This window comes from Scyliorhinus torazame, chromosome 15, assembly GCF_047496885.1.
Source record: "Scyliorhinus torazame isolate Kashiwa2021f chromosome 15, sScyTor2.1, whole genome shotgun sequence".
Taxonomy (NCBI): Eukaryota; Metazoa; Chordata; class Chondrichthyes; order Carcharhiniformes; family Scyliorhinidae; genus Scyliorhinus; species Scyliorhinus torazame.
In genome coordinates, this window is record NC_092721.1 from 51,613,371 (window position 1) to 51,629,193 (window position 15,823).

The window sequence follows — 15,823 nt, forward strand, 5'->3', positions numbered from 1 at the left end:
ATGTCATCCCTTACTGTTGCCCGGATGTCATCCTTAAATAACAGAGCTACACCACCTCCCTTACCATCCACTCTGTCCTTCCGAAAAGTTTGATACCCTCGGATATTTAACTCCCAGTCGTGACCATCCTTTAACCATGTTTCAGTAATGGCCACTAAATCATAGTCATTCACGATGATTTGCGCCATCAACTCATTTACCTTATTCCGAATACTACGAGCATTCAGGTAAAGTACACTTATGTTGGCTTTTTTACCTCTGTTCTTAATCTTAACACCTCGATCAGTAACCTCTCCTAAGTTATATTTCCTCTTAACCTTTCTCCTAATTTTCCTTGTCGTCGAACCCACATCTTCCTGTAACAACCTGCCGCATCGCTTACCATTAATGTTTTCACTTCCCGTTTTATTTCTTTTAGTATTCCTGGTCCTATTCACTGAGCTCCCCTCAGTCACTGTACCTTGTACTGTCGCCCTTTTTGATTTTTGACTATGGCTTCTCTGCCTTACACTTTCCCCCTTACTGCCTTTTATTTCTGTCCCTGTTTTACTACCTTCCAACTTCCTGCATCGGTTCCCATCCCACTGCCACATTAGTTTAAACTCTCCCCAACAGCTCTAGCAAGACATCGGTTCCAGTCCTGCCCAGGTGCAGACCGTCCGGTTTGTACTGGTCCCACTTCCCCCAGAATCGGTTCCAATGTCCCAGGAATTTGAATCCCTCCCTCTTGCACCATCTCTCGAGCCACGTATTCATCCTCTCTATCCTGACATTCCTACTCTGACTAGCTCGTGGCACTGGTAGCAATCCTGAGATTACTACCTTTGAGGTCCTACTTTTTAGTTTAACTCCTAGCTCCCTAAATTCAGCTTGTAGGACCTCGTCCCGTTTTTTACCTATATCGTTGGTGCCTACGTGCACCACGACAGCTGGCTGTTCACCCTCCCCCCCCAGAATCCAATTATTGTTTTCCAATTAAAGGACAATTTAGCATGGCCAATCCACCTACCCTACACATCTTTTGGATTGTGGGGGTGAGACCCATGAGACACGGGGAGAATGTGCAAATGGTGCAATGTAATATAATTATAAAACCTTTACCTGATGTTACATTTGAGGGTGGGGCAGAGGGGACGGAGTACAACATTGTTCAGATATTGCATAAATTCGAGAGCTTATTTTAAAAATAAATTCTAGTAGGAATCCAGACTTACCTGCCCCGTCCCAGTGCCTCTGTGGGATTTGCAGGCCAGTATCATACTTGACCCGGGAGCGCTAAGTACTGGTGTTCCACACAATATGGGGAATATGTGTGGTATATAATGACTGAATTTCCCTGGATTCATGATTTAGTGCTCTTTGGACCATAAAGTTACAGCTGGAGTCAGACTATCTCATTATTTCTTGAAATATCGAACCTGCACCTCCCTGCTAAATAATTTCTGCTGGTATAATGTATCAGGCCGTACCATATTTGCCAAGGCCAGCAAGGTTAAAACAGCAATCTAGCCTGAGTATCACCTTTTTTAATTTTTTTGCCCTGCAGACAGTGATTTCCATATACAGAGTGACCTCCGTTTCTGTTGAACATGTGAAATCATGATGAAGCATGAAATGACACGCATTGCTGTCGGAGATTTGAAATGAGGCCTGCTAACCTGTGGGCAGTATCTCAGGACCAATAAGTCTCTCGCAGTGGAAACGTATTATGATATACACTCCTTAGGAAAAAAAGGCTGGTGAAGTTTTTATCTAGGTCATTGACAAACATGACAATTTAATGTATTTTTGTAATAATCCAGTCTTATCCCACTTTTGAGGCAGTTATCTCCCAGATTCTTGAAATATGAATGCGGCAAAGAAAGCTTTTTCTTCCATCTGTATACCTCTGTGGTTTAATGATTGACAACGTTTATGTGGTATTAAAGGCTGGTGGAGTTTTTCAGGGCATTTAGATATTCGTGCTGTTTGTAATCACTGCGATGATTTTAATATTGGAAATGCTTGCAGCAGCAGGACTGCTGGAAATAGATAAAAATATGTTATGGGTGGAATTTTTTAAATGTAACACATTTTGTGAAAGTAATACGAATAAAGCATCTGCACATATCTAATATGTATATAATATATTAATTTAAACTCAAAAATTATAATACAAACCTAATAACTTGATGTTACTGATGAATATGCATTTTTACCACAAATGTACTAAACTCCAAAAATTCTGTTGATGAATCACTGTAGTGTACACAGACACCTTATTTTTATGGATATTCTTTGACCAGGTGGCTTTACTTAGTTTCAGTTTGCCCTGCTTGTAATGTCTCAATCACAAGAGCTTTAAAATGGTGCCTTGATATCAAGATCCCGCACTGCGGCCTCCAGACTCCCCCAAGACCCCAACTCACCAATAATGGGGCCATCGATCCCCCCGCACCCCCATCTCATCAGGGCAGGGAACCCCTGCCCGATCCCCTCATGGATATGATGCCACCTGGGCATTGACAGCCTGGCAGGGCACCTAGGCACCCTGGCATTGCAAGGGCAGCACCCAGATGGCTCTGCCCAGGTGCCCAGGTGGCACTGCCAGGGTCAGACTGGCAGTGCGACAGGGTGCAGGTGGCATCAGGGCTGCCAGGGTACCACCCTGCCCAAAGCCCAACCATCAAGGGGCTCCCGATCACCTGGGAGACTTCCCTAAGTACCAGTACGCCTGATCCACATTTGTTAAAACCAGTGCTAAACGGCGCCCACTGGAGGTCTCTGAGGCGAGGCCATTAGATCCTGGGCGCTGGCTAGATGTAAGACAATTCAAGTGAGACTAACTGCTCACTTGAATATGCAAATCTGGGTCCCAACCTTAATGGGCGGAATCTCGATCGCGACGCCACACGAGATACTGTTAGATCTAGTGAGGCGGGGCAGCATGGTGGCATAGTGGTTAGTGCTGCTGCCTCACGGCGCTGAGGTCCCAGGTCCGATCCCAGCTCTGGGTCACTGTCTGTGTGGTGTTTGCACATTCTCCCCATGTTTGCGTGGGTTTCACCCCCACAACCCAAAGATTTGCAGGTTTGGTGGATTGGCCATGTTAAATTGCCCCTTAATTGGAAAAAATGAATTGGGTACTCTAAAGTTATTTAAAAATAGGTCTCGTGAGGCACGCCGAGGCTGGTAAATCCCCCCCCCCCCCCCCCCCCCCCCCCCCGGCCTCGTCGCATCCCGTGTCAGGTTTGGCGAAGCCGTTAGATCACGTGACGGGCTGGGGAGATGCTCACAAATCTGCTCATGCTGTTTTAGTTCAAATTATGGGATCAGGAGTTAACACTATAATTTCCTGGTTCGAAGCAATTTTGGGAAATGATGAAGTTGAGGGGCATCCAGCATTGACCAACTCACTGCAAAGGTCGTGTGTACACATATGTCAAAAAGGGTCTAAAGTCGTTCTGAACTAGAGTCCAGGTTTTGACAGAATTTAAAAGTCTCTTGCATTTCCTGGCCTCGGGATCTCCATCTGAAGTCAGCTGGCTTTTGCTGGCTTGTCAAATTTTCCGCCCAGCCCGTGATGATTGCCACAGCGAGCAGGACCAGAAAACCCTGTCCATTGTTTCTTATTTCACATTTCAGTGTTTCTTTTTTCAAAAAAATACTTAAATGCTTTGAGATTTATTTGTTGCCCCCTCACTTTTCTTACTGCTTTGTGCTTTTTAGTGTATGTTTATTTCTCATTCTGCATTTTTTTTTTTATCTTTCTTTATCTGTTTACTCTTAAATGCTTTTCTGAAAATCTCACACACAGTGGATCTAATCTCATAAAGATCCTGAGAACCAAACGGGCGAATGTGCGTACTTATGTGGGAGGTGAAAGGTCAACTTCCCAACAGCAGGATAAAAGTTGGGAATTTAGTTGGCAATGGATTGAAGGCCGATGGCAAGCGGTGGGTCCCTATTTTTAAAGCGTTACCATGTCAGGCATGTTCATTAAAAATGGGGCGGGATTCTCCGACCCCCCAGCCAGGTCTGAGAATCGCCGGGGGCTGGCGTGAATCCCGCCCCCGCCGTGTCCCGGGAATCGCACCACGCCGGTCGGCGGGCCCACACCCGCCGATTCTCCGGCCCGCGATGGGCCCAAGTCCCGCTGCTGGAATACCTGCCCCGCCAGCGTGGAATAAACCACCTTTTGAACGGCGGGACAAGGCAGCGCGGGCAGGTTCCGGGGTCCTGGGGGGGGGGGTCTCAGGGCGATCTGGCCCCGGGGGGTGCCCCCACGGTGGCCTGGCCCACGATCGGGGCCCACCGACCCGCGGGCAGGCACTCTTTTTCTTCCACCTTCGCCATGGTCTTCACTATGGCAGAGGCAGAAGAGACCCCCTCCCCTGTGCATGCACGGGGATGACGTCAGCAGCCGCTGACGCTCCCGCGCATGCGCCGACCCGCATCGCCCGGCGAAGACCTTTCGGCCCCAGCTGGCGTGGCGCCAAAGGCCTTTCCCGCCAGCCGGTAGAGCGGAAACCGCTCCGGCGCGGACCTAGCCCCTCAAGGTGAGGGCTTGGCCCCTAAAGATGCGGAGACAGCCGCACCTTTGGGGTGGCCCGATTTCAGAGTAGTTCCCACCACTCCATTACGCCGGAACCCCCCACCCCGCCGGGTAGGGGAGAATCCCGCCCATGGTCACCAAATTGTACCTTTGCAATGAAGCCAGCAGTAAACGAGAAATACGTACTTTCAGATTCACAACTGGTTAAAGGTGGTGTGCAGTAAGTGGGGTAGTCGTCCCATTAGATTTGGAGTGAGTTGGAGCGACGGAAACCTTTGTTGTATCAGGAGAGAGGAAGCTGAGGTGTTGCATTAAGATGAGGTGGTAGCTGTCCACGGAATTTGGAACATGTCTGTCTGGGGAAGGAATATCAGGTTCTGGTGACCCTAAGAAGTGTAATGAGAGACAGAGAGAGTGAGCGGGGGTTAATTTATCCTGGATGCAGCTCAAAGATCGTAGGTGATCGAGAGGTGGTCACTGGTGAGGTTGGGAGAGTTGAGGGTAACTGAGGGCAGAAGAAAGGGATGATGGTTGAGAGGTTGAGGGTCATGGGGGGACAGATGCAGGGGACAAGTGCAGGGGCAGCTGGATGGTGACAGGGGGCAGGTCTACGGTTGATGATAGTTGATTGTAGGTGATGGTGCGTGGCTCAATTGTCAGAGAAGGTAGGGCTAGGATGATGGCGGGAGGTTTGATTGTGATGGCTTGCAGCTCCAGTATCAGAGTAATGTGTCCAGGGTCGTAGATGTGATAGTTGGAAGTGGTGGTCAGAGACCAGATCAAGGAAGGAGTTGGTCATGGTGGGGTGGGTGGAGACCAGGGTGTGGTTGATGGACAGCAGTGGGCTTTCTGTTGATTCACAGTCATCAAGTCATGAAGGAGGACCAAATAGACTGTGCTTATTAATTCTTTGCCTGCTTCCTGTCCACAATTCACTTCAGGCAGACAGGATGGAGTCTCATGCACCCAATGCTGTTTGATGCTGTGGTGGAGTAGGAGAGAAACTGGTAGAAGATGATCCAGAGCCAGGCCAGGAATGGCCAGAAAGACAACAAAGGAAGGCTGAATCCCCTTCTGTTCCACACAGCTCAGGATGCTGGCAACCGAGGGGCAGTGAGGTGCTTAACAATGGTGCTTAATTAAATATACCCCACGTGGAGCATCTACCTACAAATGTCAGAGAGGCAGTGTTAAAGACAGCTGAGGATGTCACGACAGTCAGTCAGACTTATGTCAGCTCCTGCAGGAAAATCTAAGGTCCCAAGAAATGGGAGACCTTAAAAGTCACCACTGCCTTGGATGTCCATGCCAGGGTCACTCCAGGGTTACATGGCGGTCAGCACATGAATGAGTGAGTTCACCAGTGTCATGTTCAAAAAGCCCAATGATTTTGTGCGTCCACCACAAATCGAATGAGCCGGAGGTGTTGGATTTGGCTCCATAGCTGAATTTCCACAAGTAACAGGGACAATTGACTGCACATATGTGGTGCTGAGAGCTCCCTGGGAACAGTCAGCGACATTCATAACCAAAATGCACGCACGGGGTAACTTGGGTAATTCTGGATAACTGGGGCGCTTTCTGGGGAAGGTGGGACCTCTACAGACAGGATGGTCTACATCTGAACCTGCGGGGCACAAATATCCTGGGGGGGAGATTTGTTAGTGCTCTTTGGGGGGGTTTAAACTAATGCAGCAGGGGCATGGGAACCTGGATTGTAGTTTTAGGGTAAGGGAGAATGAGAGTATAGAGGTCAGGAGCTCAGATTTGACGTCGGAGGAGGGGGCCAGTGTTCAGGTAGGTGGTTTGAAGTGTGTCTACTTCAATGCCAGGAGTATACGAAATAAGGTAGGGGAACTGGCAGCATGGGTTGGTACCTGGGACTTCGATGTTGTGGCCATTTCGGAGACGTGGATAGAGCAGGGACAGGAATGGATGTTGCAGGTTCCGGGGTTTAGGTGTTTTAGTAAGCTCAGGGAAGGAGGCAAAAGAGGGGGAGGTGTGGCGCTGCTAGTCAAGAGCAGTATTACGGTGGCGGAGAGGATGCTAGATGGGGACTCATCTTCCGAGGTAGTATGGGCTGAGGTTAGAAACAGGAAAGGAGAGGTCACCCTGTTGGGAGTTTTCTATAGGCCTCCAAATAGTTCTAGGGATGTAGAGGAAAGGATGGCGAAGATGATCCTGGATATGAGCGAAAGTAACAGGGTAGTTATTATGGGAGACTTTAACTTTCCAAATATTGACTGGAAAAGATATAGTTCGAGTACATTAGATGGGTCGTTTTTTGTTCAGTGTGTGCAGGAGGGTTTCCTGACACAGTTTGTTGACAGGCCAACAAGAGGTGAGGCCACATTGGATTTGGTTTTGGGTAATGAACCAGGCCAGGTGTTGGATTTGGAGGTAGGTGAGCACTTTGGGGACAGTGACCACAATTCGGTGACGTTTACGTTAAGGATGGAAAGGGATAAGTATACACCGCAGGGCAAGAGTTATAGCTGGGGGAAGGGAAATTATGATGCCATTAGACGTGACTTGGGGGGGATAAGGTGGAGAAGTAGGCTGCAAGTGTTGGGCACACTGGATAAGTGGAGCTTGTTCAAGGATCAGCTACTGCGTGTTCTTGATAAGTATGTACCGGTCAGGCAGGGAGGAAGGCGTCGAGCGAGGGAACCGTGGTTTACCAAAGAAGTGGAATCTCTTGTTAAGAGGAAGAAGGAGGCCTATGTGAAGATGAGGTGTGAAGTTTCAGTTGGGGCGATGGATAGTTACAAGGTAGCGAGGAAGGATCTAAAGAGAGAGCTAAGACGAGCAAGGAGGGGACATGAGAAGTATTTGGCAGGAAGGATCAAGGAAAACCCAAAAGCTTTCTATAGGTATGTCAGGAATAAGCGAATGACTAGGGACAGAGTAGGACCAGTCAAGGACAGGGATGGGAAGTTGTGTGTAGAGTCTGAAGAGATAGGCGAGATACTAAATGAATATTTTTCGTCAGTATTCACTCAGGAAAAAGATAATGTTGTGGAGGAGAATGCTGAGCTCCAGGTAAATAGATTAGATGGCATTGAGGTAAGTAGGGAAGAGGTGTTGGCAATTCTGGACAGGCTGAAAATAGATAAGTCCCCGGGGCCTGATGGGATTTATCCTAGGATTCTCTGGGAGGCCAGGGAAGAGATTGCTGGACCATTGGCTTTGATTTTTATGTCATCATTGGATACAGGAATAGTGCCAGAGGACTGGAGGATAGCAAATGTGGTCCCTTTGTTCAAAAAGGGGAGCAGAGACAACCCCGGCAACTATAGACCGGTGAGCCTCACGTCTGTAGTGGGTAAAGTCTTGGAGGGCATTATAAGAGACAAGATTTATAATCATCTAGATAGGAATAATATGATCAGGGATAGTCAGCATGGCTTTGTGAAGGGTAGGTCATGCCTCACAAACCTTATCGAGTTCTTTGAGAAGGTGACTGAACAGGTAGACGAGGGTAGAGCAGTTGATGTGGTGTATATGGATTTCAGCAAAGCGTTTGATAAGGTTCCCCACGGTAGGCTATTGCAGAAAATACGGAGGCTGGGGATTGAGGGTGATTTAGAGATGTGGATCAGAAATTGGCTAGCTGAAAGAAGACAGAGGGTGGTGGTTGATGGGAAATGTTCAGAATGGAGTTCTGTCACAAGTGGAGTACCACAAGGATCTGTTCTGGGGCCGTTGCTGTTTGTCATTTTTATCAATGACCTAGAGGAAGGCGCAGAAGGGTGGGTGAGTAAATTTGCAGACGATACTAAAGTCGGTGGTGTTGTCGATAGTGAGGAAGGAAGTAGCAGGTTACAGAGGGATATAGATAAGCTGCAGTGCTGGGCTGAGAGGTGGCAAATGGAGTTTAATGTAGAGAAGTGTGAGGTGATTCACTTTGGAAGGAAAAACAGGAATGTGGAATATGTGGCTAATGGAAAAGTTCTTGAAAGTGTGGATGAGCAGAGGGATCTAGGTGTCCATGTACATAGATCCCTGAAAGTTGCCACCCAGGTTGATAGGGTGGTGAAGAAGGCCTATGGAGTGTTGGCCTTTATTGGTAGAGGGATTGAGTTCCGGAGTCAGGAGGTCATGTTGCAGCTGTACAGAACTCTGGTACGGCCGCATTTGGAGTATTGCGTACAGTTCTGGTCACCGCATTATAGGAAGGACGTGGAGGCTTTGGAACGGGTGCAGAGGAGATTTACCAGGATGTTGCCTGGTATGGAGGGAAAATCTTATGAGGAAAGGCTGATGGACTTGAGGTTGTTTTCGTTAGAGAGAAGAAGGTTAAGAGGAGACTTGATAGAGGCATACAAAATGATCAGAGGGTTAGATAGGGTGGACAGTGAGAGCCTTCTCCCGCGGATGGAAATGGCTAGCACGAGGGGACATAGCCTTAAACTGAGGGGTAATAGATATAGGACAGAGGTCAGGGGTAGGTTCTTTACGCAAAGAGTAGTGAGGCCGTGGAATGCCCTACCTGCTACAGTAGTGAACTCGCCAACATTAAGGGCATTTAAAAGTTTATTGGATAAACATATGGATGATAATGGTATAGTGTAGGTTAGATGGCTTTTGTTTCGGTGCAACATCGTGGGCCGAAGGGCCTGTACTGCGCTGTATTGTTCTATGTTCTATGTTCTAAAAGGGGAACATTCCATCAATGTGAAGCAGCTTCCTGACTTCCGTCATTTCCCAGGGAGTTCCCATGACCCATCCTCCGCAGTCGCTCTCCAGTACCACAACTGCTTGCTTCCCTAGCTCAGTCGCTGGGACGACTCTTCGGTGACAGGAGATACCCTCAGAAGACCTGGCTCACGACACTTGTGTGAAACTCACCAATCCCAGCAGACGAGATGTACGAGGCCTCCTATTCTTTAACAAGGGCAACAATGGAACAAACCATCAGAGTGCTGAAGATGAGGTTGAATCCTGTAGTACCCTGCAGCACAAAGAGTCTCACAGATCATTGTGGTTTGCTGTGCTCTGTGTAATCTACTGCAGCAAAGTAGTGAAGAATTGCCTACCGGGCAGGATGCTTGAGCCATATTCATCCTCGGCTAAGGATGAATGCAAAGCATCAGAAGATGAGGTGATGCATGGTGCTGCTCTAGATGGAGGTGTCAGGATGATTGAACGATGTGCCACACCAGGCCTGTGAGACCCTCATTGCATCCTGATTTTAGTCAAGGATTCAGCCCTGTAGGACATCATGATTTCTACCTCAAGAAATGTCACTGTGAAAGTACCACCACATCCAGACTCTCCCTGCAGACCAACCTACAGGCCAGCAAATTCTGGTAACTAGAAGGGGAAAGGCTTCAGGCCCTTGGCAAGAACAAGTCTATTTGCATGATCCCATCAAAGCCTCACACACTTCTGACTTGGAAGGAGGTCACAAATGACTCAGTCACACATTCCAATCCTGGCAAGGCCTGGTTGAGCACTCTGTGTTCACCTGCAAAATATAGAATGCCTCAGTTACAGAAGCTGCTGAGGCAACCTCTTCGGAAGTGTAATAACGGGCATTGCTGATTTGCAAGTGAGGTTACAATTTCCTGACCTTAAAAAGATCAAGAAGCTCCAAAATATGATTACATCCGAGGCTCCACAATAAATGGTGTGACCATAATCCCCACATTAACCATCATTGAGTTTCAATTAAGCGCCAAGCTCTCGAAGTCCCTGACTGCTTTCAGCTGTCCAAAAACCATGATCATAGAAACATTGAAAATAGGAGCAGGAGGAGGCCATTCAGCCCTTCGAGCCTGCTCCACCATTCATTCTGATCATGGCTGATCATCCAACTCAGCAACCTGTTCCCACTTTTCCCCAATATCCATTGATCTCTTTAGCCCCGAGAGCTAGATCTAAATCCTTCTCAATAACATACATGTTTTGGCCTCAACTATACTCTGTACTGGAGAATTCCACAGGCTCACCACTCTCCAGGTAAAGAAATTTCTCCTCATCCCAGCCCTACATGGCTTACCATGTCTTGTGACCCCTAGTCCCCTGTCATCAGGAACATCATTCCTGCATCTACCCTGTCTAATATTGATAGAATTTTATAGGTTTCTACAAGGTCCCACCTCATTCTCCAGTGAATCCATTTAGCTTTCGCATTTCTATTAGAAATCTAGTGCTAGGAAACAGATAGTTAACAGTAACTTTGAAATTTAAAAAAAATATATTTAAAAAAATAAAAAATAAATTTTTAATTTTAATTTTAATTAATTGACGCAATGTCAGTTAGAGGGGTGCAGTGCTCTGACTGTGAGATTTGGCAGGTCCGGGAGGCTTCCAGCGTCCCGGATGGCTTCATCTGCAGAAAGTGCACCCAACTGGAGCTCCTCACAGACCGCATGGTTCGGTTGGAGCAGCAATTGGATGCACTTAGGAGCATGCAGGTGGCGGAAAGCGTCATAGATCGCAGTTATGTAAATGTGGTCACACCCAAGGTGCAGGCAGAGAAATGGGTGACCACCAGAAAGGGAAGGCAGTCAGTGCAGGAATCCCCTGTGGTTGTCCCCCTCTCGAACAGGTATACCCCTTTGGATACTGTCGGGGGGGATAGCCTATCAGGGGAAAACAGCAGCAGCCAGAGCAGTGGCACCACGGCTGGCTCTGATGTTCAGAAGGGAGGGTCAAAGCGCAGAAGAGCAATAGTAATAGGGGACTCTATAGTCAGGGGCACAGATAGGCGCTTCTGTGGACATGAAAGAGACTCCAGGATGGTATGTTGCCTCCCTGGTGCCAGGGTCCAGGATGTCTCCGAACGGGTAGAGGGCATCCTGAAGGGGGAGGGCAAACAGGCAGAGGTCGTTGTACATATTGGTACTAACGACATAGGCAGTAAGGGGCATGAGGTCCTGCAGCAGGAGTTCAGGGAGCTAGGCAGAAAGTTAAAAGACAGGACCTCTAGGGTTGTAATCTCGGGATTACACACTGTGCCACGTGCCAGTGAGGCTAGAAATAGGAAGATAGAGCAGCTAAACACATGGCTAAACAGCTGGTGTGGGAGGGAGGGTTTCCATTATCTGGACCACTGGGAGCTCTTCCGGGGCAGGTGTGACCTATATAAGAAAGACGGGTTGCATCTAAACCGGAGAGGCATAAATATCCTGGCCGCGAGGTTTGCTAGTGTCACACGGGAGGGTTTAAACTAGTATGGCAGGGGGGTGGGCATGGGAGCAATAGGTCAGAAGGTGAGAGCATTGAGGGAGAACTAGGGAATAGGGACAGTGGGGCTCTGAGGCAGAGCAGACAGGGAGAAGTTGCTGAACACAGCGGGTCTGGTGGCCTGAAGTGCATATGTTTTAATGCAAGAAGTATTACGGGTAAGGCAGATGAACTTAGAGCTTGGATTAGTACTTGGAAATATGACGTTGTTGCCATTACAGAGACCTGGTTGAGGGAAGGGCAGGATTGGCAGCTAAACGTTCCAGGATTTAGATGTTTCAGGCGGGATAGAGGGGGATGTAAAAGGGGAGGCGGAGTTGCGCTACTGGTTCGGGAGAATATCACAGCTGTACTGCGGGAGGACACCTCAGAGGGCAGTGAGGCTATATGGGTAGAGATCAGGAATAAGAAGGGTGCAGTCACAATGTTGGGGGTTTACTACAGGCCCCCCAACAGCCAGTGGGAGATAGAGGAGCAGATAGGTAGACAGAGTTTGGAAAAGAGTAAAAACAACAGGGTTGTGGTGATGGGAGACTTCAACTTCCCCAATATTGACTGGGACTCACTTAGTGCCAGGGGCTTAGACGGGGCGGAGTTTGGAAGGAGCATCCAGGAGGGCTTCTTAAAACAATATGTAGACAGTCCAACTAGGGAAGGGGTGGTACTGGACCTGGTATTGGGGAATGAGCCCGGCCAGGTGGTAGATGTTTCAGTAGGGGAGCATTTCGGTAACAGTGACCACAATTCAGTTAGTTTTAAAGTACTGGTGGACAAGGATAAGACTGGTCCTAGGATGAATGTGCTAAATTGGGGGAAGGCTAATTATAACAATATTAGGCGGGAACTGAAGAACATAGATTGGGGGCGGATGTTTGAGGGCAAATCAACATCTGACATGTGGGAGGCTTTCAAGTGTCAGTTGAAAGGAATTCAGGACCGGCATGTTCCTGTGAGGAAGAAGGATAAATACGGCAATTTTCGGGAACCTTGGATAACGAGAGATATTGTCGGCCTCGTCAAAAAGAAAAAGGAGGCATTTGTCAGGGCTAAAAGGCTGGGAACAGACGAAGCCTGCGTTCAATATAAGGAAAGTAGGAAGGAACTTAAGCAAGGAGTCAGGAGGGCTAGAAGGGGTCACGAAAAGTCATTGGCAAATAGGGTTAAGGAAAATCCAAGGCTTTTTACACGGACATAAAAAGCAAGAGGGTAGCCAGGGAAAGGGTTGGCCCACTGAAGGATAGGCAAGGAAATCTATGTGTGGAGCCAGAGGAAATGGGCGAGGTACTAAATGAATACTTTGCATCAGTATTCACCCAAGAGAAGAAATTGGTAGATGTTGAGTCTGGAGAAGGGTGTGTAGATAGCCTGGGTCACATTGAGATCCAAAAAGACGAGGTGTTGGGTGTCTTAAAAAATATTAAGGTAGATAAGTCCCCAGGGCCTGATGGGATCTACCCCAGAATACTGAAGGAGGCTGGAGAGGAAATTGCTGAGGCCTTGACAGAAATCTTTGGATCCTCACTGTCTTCAGGGGATGTCCCGGAGGACTGGAGAATAGCCAATGTTGTTCCTCTGTTTAAGAAGGGTAGCAAGGATAATCCAGGGAACTACAGGCCGGTGAGCCTTACTTCAGTGGTAGGGAAATTACTGGAGAGAATTCTTCGAGACAGGATCGACTCCCATTTGGAAGCAAATGGACGTATTAGTGAGAGGCAGCATGGTTTTGTGAAGGGGAGGTCGTGTCTCACTAACTTGATAGAGTTTTTCGAGGAGGTCACTAAGATGATTGATGCAGGTAGGGCAGTGGATGTTGTCTATATGGACTTTAGTAAGGCCTTTGACAAGGTCCCTCATGGTAGACTAGTACAAAAGGTGAAGTCACACGGGATCAGGGATGAGCTGGCAAGGTGGATACAGAACTGGCTAGGTCATAGAAGGCAGAGAGTAGCAATGGAAGGATGCTTTTCTAATTGGAGGGCTGTGACCAGTGGTGTTCCACAGGGATCAGTGCTGGGACCTTTGCTCTTTGTAGTATATCTAAATGATTTGGAGGAAAATGTAACTGGTCTGATTAGTAGGTTTGCAGACGACACAAAGGTTGGTGGAATTGCGGATAGCGATGAGGACTGTCAGAGGATACAGCAGGATTTAGATTGTTTGGAGACTTGGGCGGAGAGATGGCAGATGGAGTTTAATCCGGACAAATGTGAGGTTATGCATTTTGGAAGGTCTAATGCAGGTCGGGAATATGCAGTGAATGGTAGAACCCTCAAGAGTATTGAAAGTCAAAGAGATCTAGGAGTACAGGTCCACTGGTCATTGAAAGGGGCAACACAGGTGGAGAAGGTAGTCAAGAAGGCATACGGCATGCTTGCCTTCATTGGCCGGGGCATTGAGTATAAGAATTGGAAAGTCATGTTGCAGCTATATAGAACCTTAGTTAGGCCACACTTGGAGTATAGTGTTCAATTCTGGTCGCCACACTACCAGAAGGATGTGGAGGCTTTAGAGAGGGTGCAGAAGAGATTTACCAGAATGTTGCCTGGTATGGAGGGCATTAGCTATGAGGAGTGGTTGAATAAACTCGATTTGTTCTCACTGGAACGAAGGAGGTTGAGGGGAGACCTGATAGAGGTATACAAAATTATGAGGGGCATAGACAGAGTGGATAATCAGAGGCTTTTCCCCAGGGTAGAGGGGTCAATTACTAGGGGGCATAGGTTTAAGGTGAGAGGGGCAAGGTTTAGAGTAGATGTACGAGACAAGTTTTTTACGCAGAGGGTAGTGGGTGCCTGGAACTCGCTACCGGAGGAGGTGGTGGAAGCAGGGATGATAGTGACATTTAAGGGGCATCTTGACAAATACATGAATAGGATGGGAATAGAGGTATACGGACCCAGGAAGTGTAGAAGATTGTAGTTTAGTCGGGCAGCATGGTTGGCACGGGCTTGGAGGGCCGAAGGGCCTGTTCCTGTGCTGTACATTTCTTTGTTCTTTGTTTTGTTTGAATATAATCTTAACCGACTCTATGAGCAGCACGGTAGCATTGTGGATAGCACAATTGCTTCACAGCTCCAGAGTCCCAGGTTCGATTCCGGCTTGGTTCACTGTCTGTGTGGAGTCTGCACATCCTCCCCGTGTGTGCGAGGGTTTCCTCCGGGTGCTCCAGTTTCCTCCCACAGTCCGAAGATGTGCAGGTTAGGTGGGTTGGCCATGATAAATTGCCCTTAGTGTCCAAAGTTGCCCTTTGTGTTGGGTGGGGTTACTGGGTTGTGGGGATAGGGTGGAGGTGTGGATCTTGGGTCGGGTGCTCTTTCAAGAGCTGATGCAGACTCGATGGGCCGAATGGCCTCCTTCTGCACTGTAACTTCTATGAAAACTATCTCTGCTCACACGTCAGTCCCAACATAGAATCACTGAACCATAGAATCCCTACAGTGCATCAGGCAGTCAGCCGATCGAGTCTGCACCGGCCCTCTGAAAGGGCACCCTACCTAGGCCAACACCCCAGCCCAAACCCTGCACATATTTGGACACTGAGGGGCAATTTAGCAGGCTAATCCACCAAACCTGCCCATCTTTGGACAATAAAGGGCAATTCAGCAGGTCAATCCACTTAATCTGCACATCTTTGGACACTAAGGGGCAATTTAGCAGGCCAATCCACATAACCTGCCCTATCCCCGTAACCCCACCTAGGGCCAATTTTGCATATCCAATCCACCTAACTTGCACATCTTTGGACTGTGGGAGGAAACCGGAGCAGCCGGAGAAAACCCTCGCAGAAATGAGGAGACAGTGACCAGAGGTCAGAATCAAACCAGGGTCTCTGGCACTGTGAGGCAGAAATGTTAATCACAGTGCTACTGAGTTGGCCCTTTCGTAAATCCATGCTGACTCTGTCGATCCTGCCATTGTTTTCCAGGTGCTCTGTTATTAAATCTTTTATAATAGACTCTAGCATTTTCCCCACTACCCACGTCAGGCTAATTGGTCCAAAATTCCCTTGTTTCTCTCTTCTCGCTTTCTAAATAGTGGGGTTATATTAGCTACCCTCCAATCTGTAGAAACTGTTCCTGAGTCCATAAAATCTTG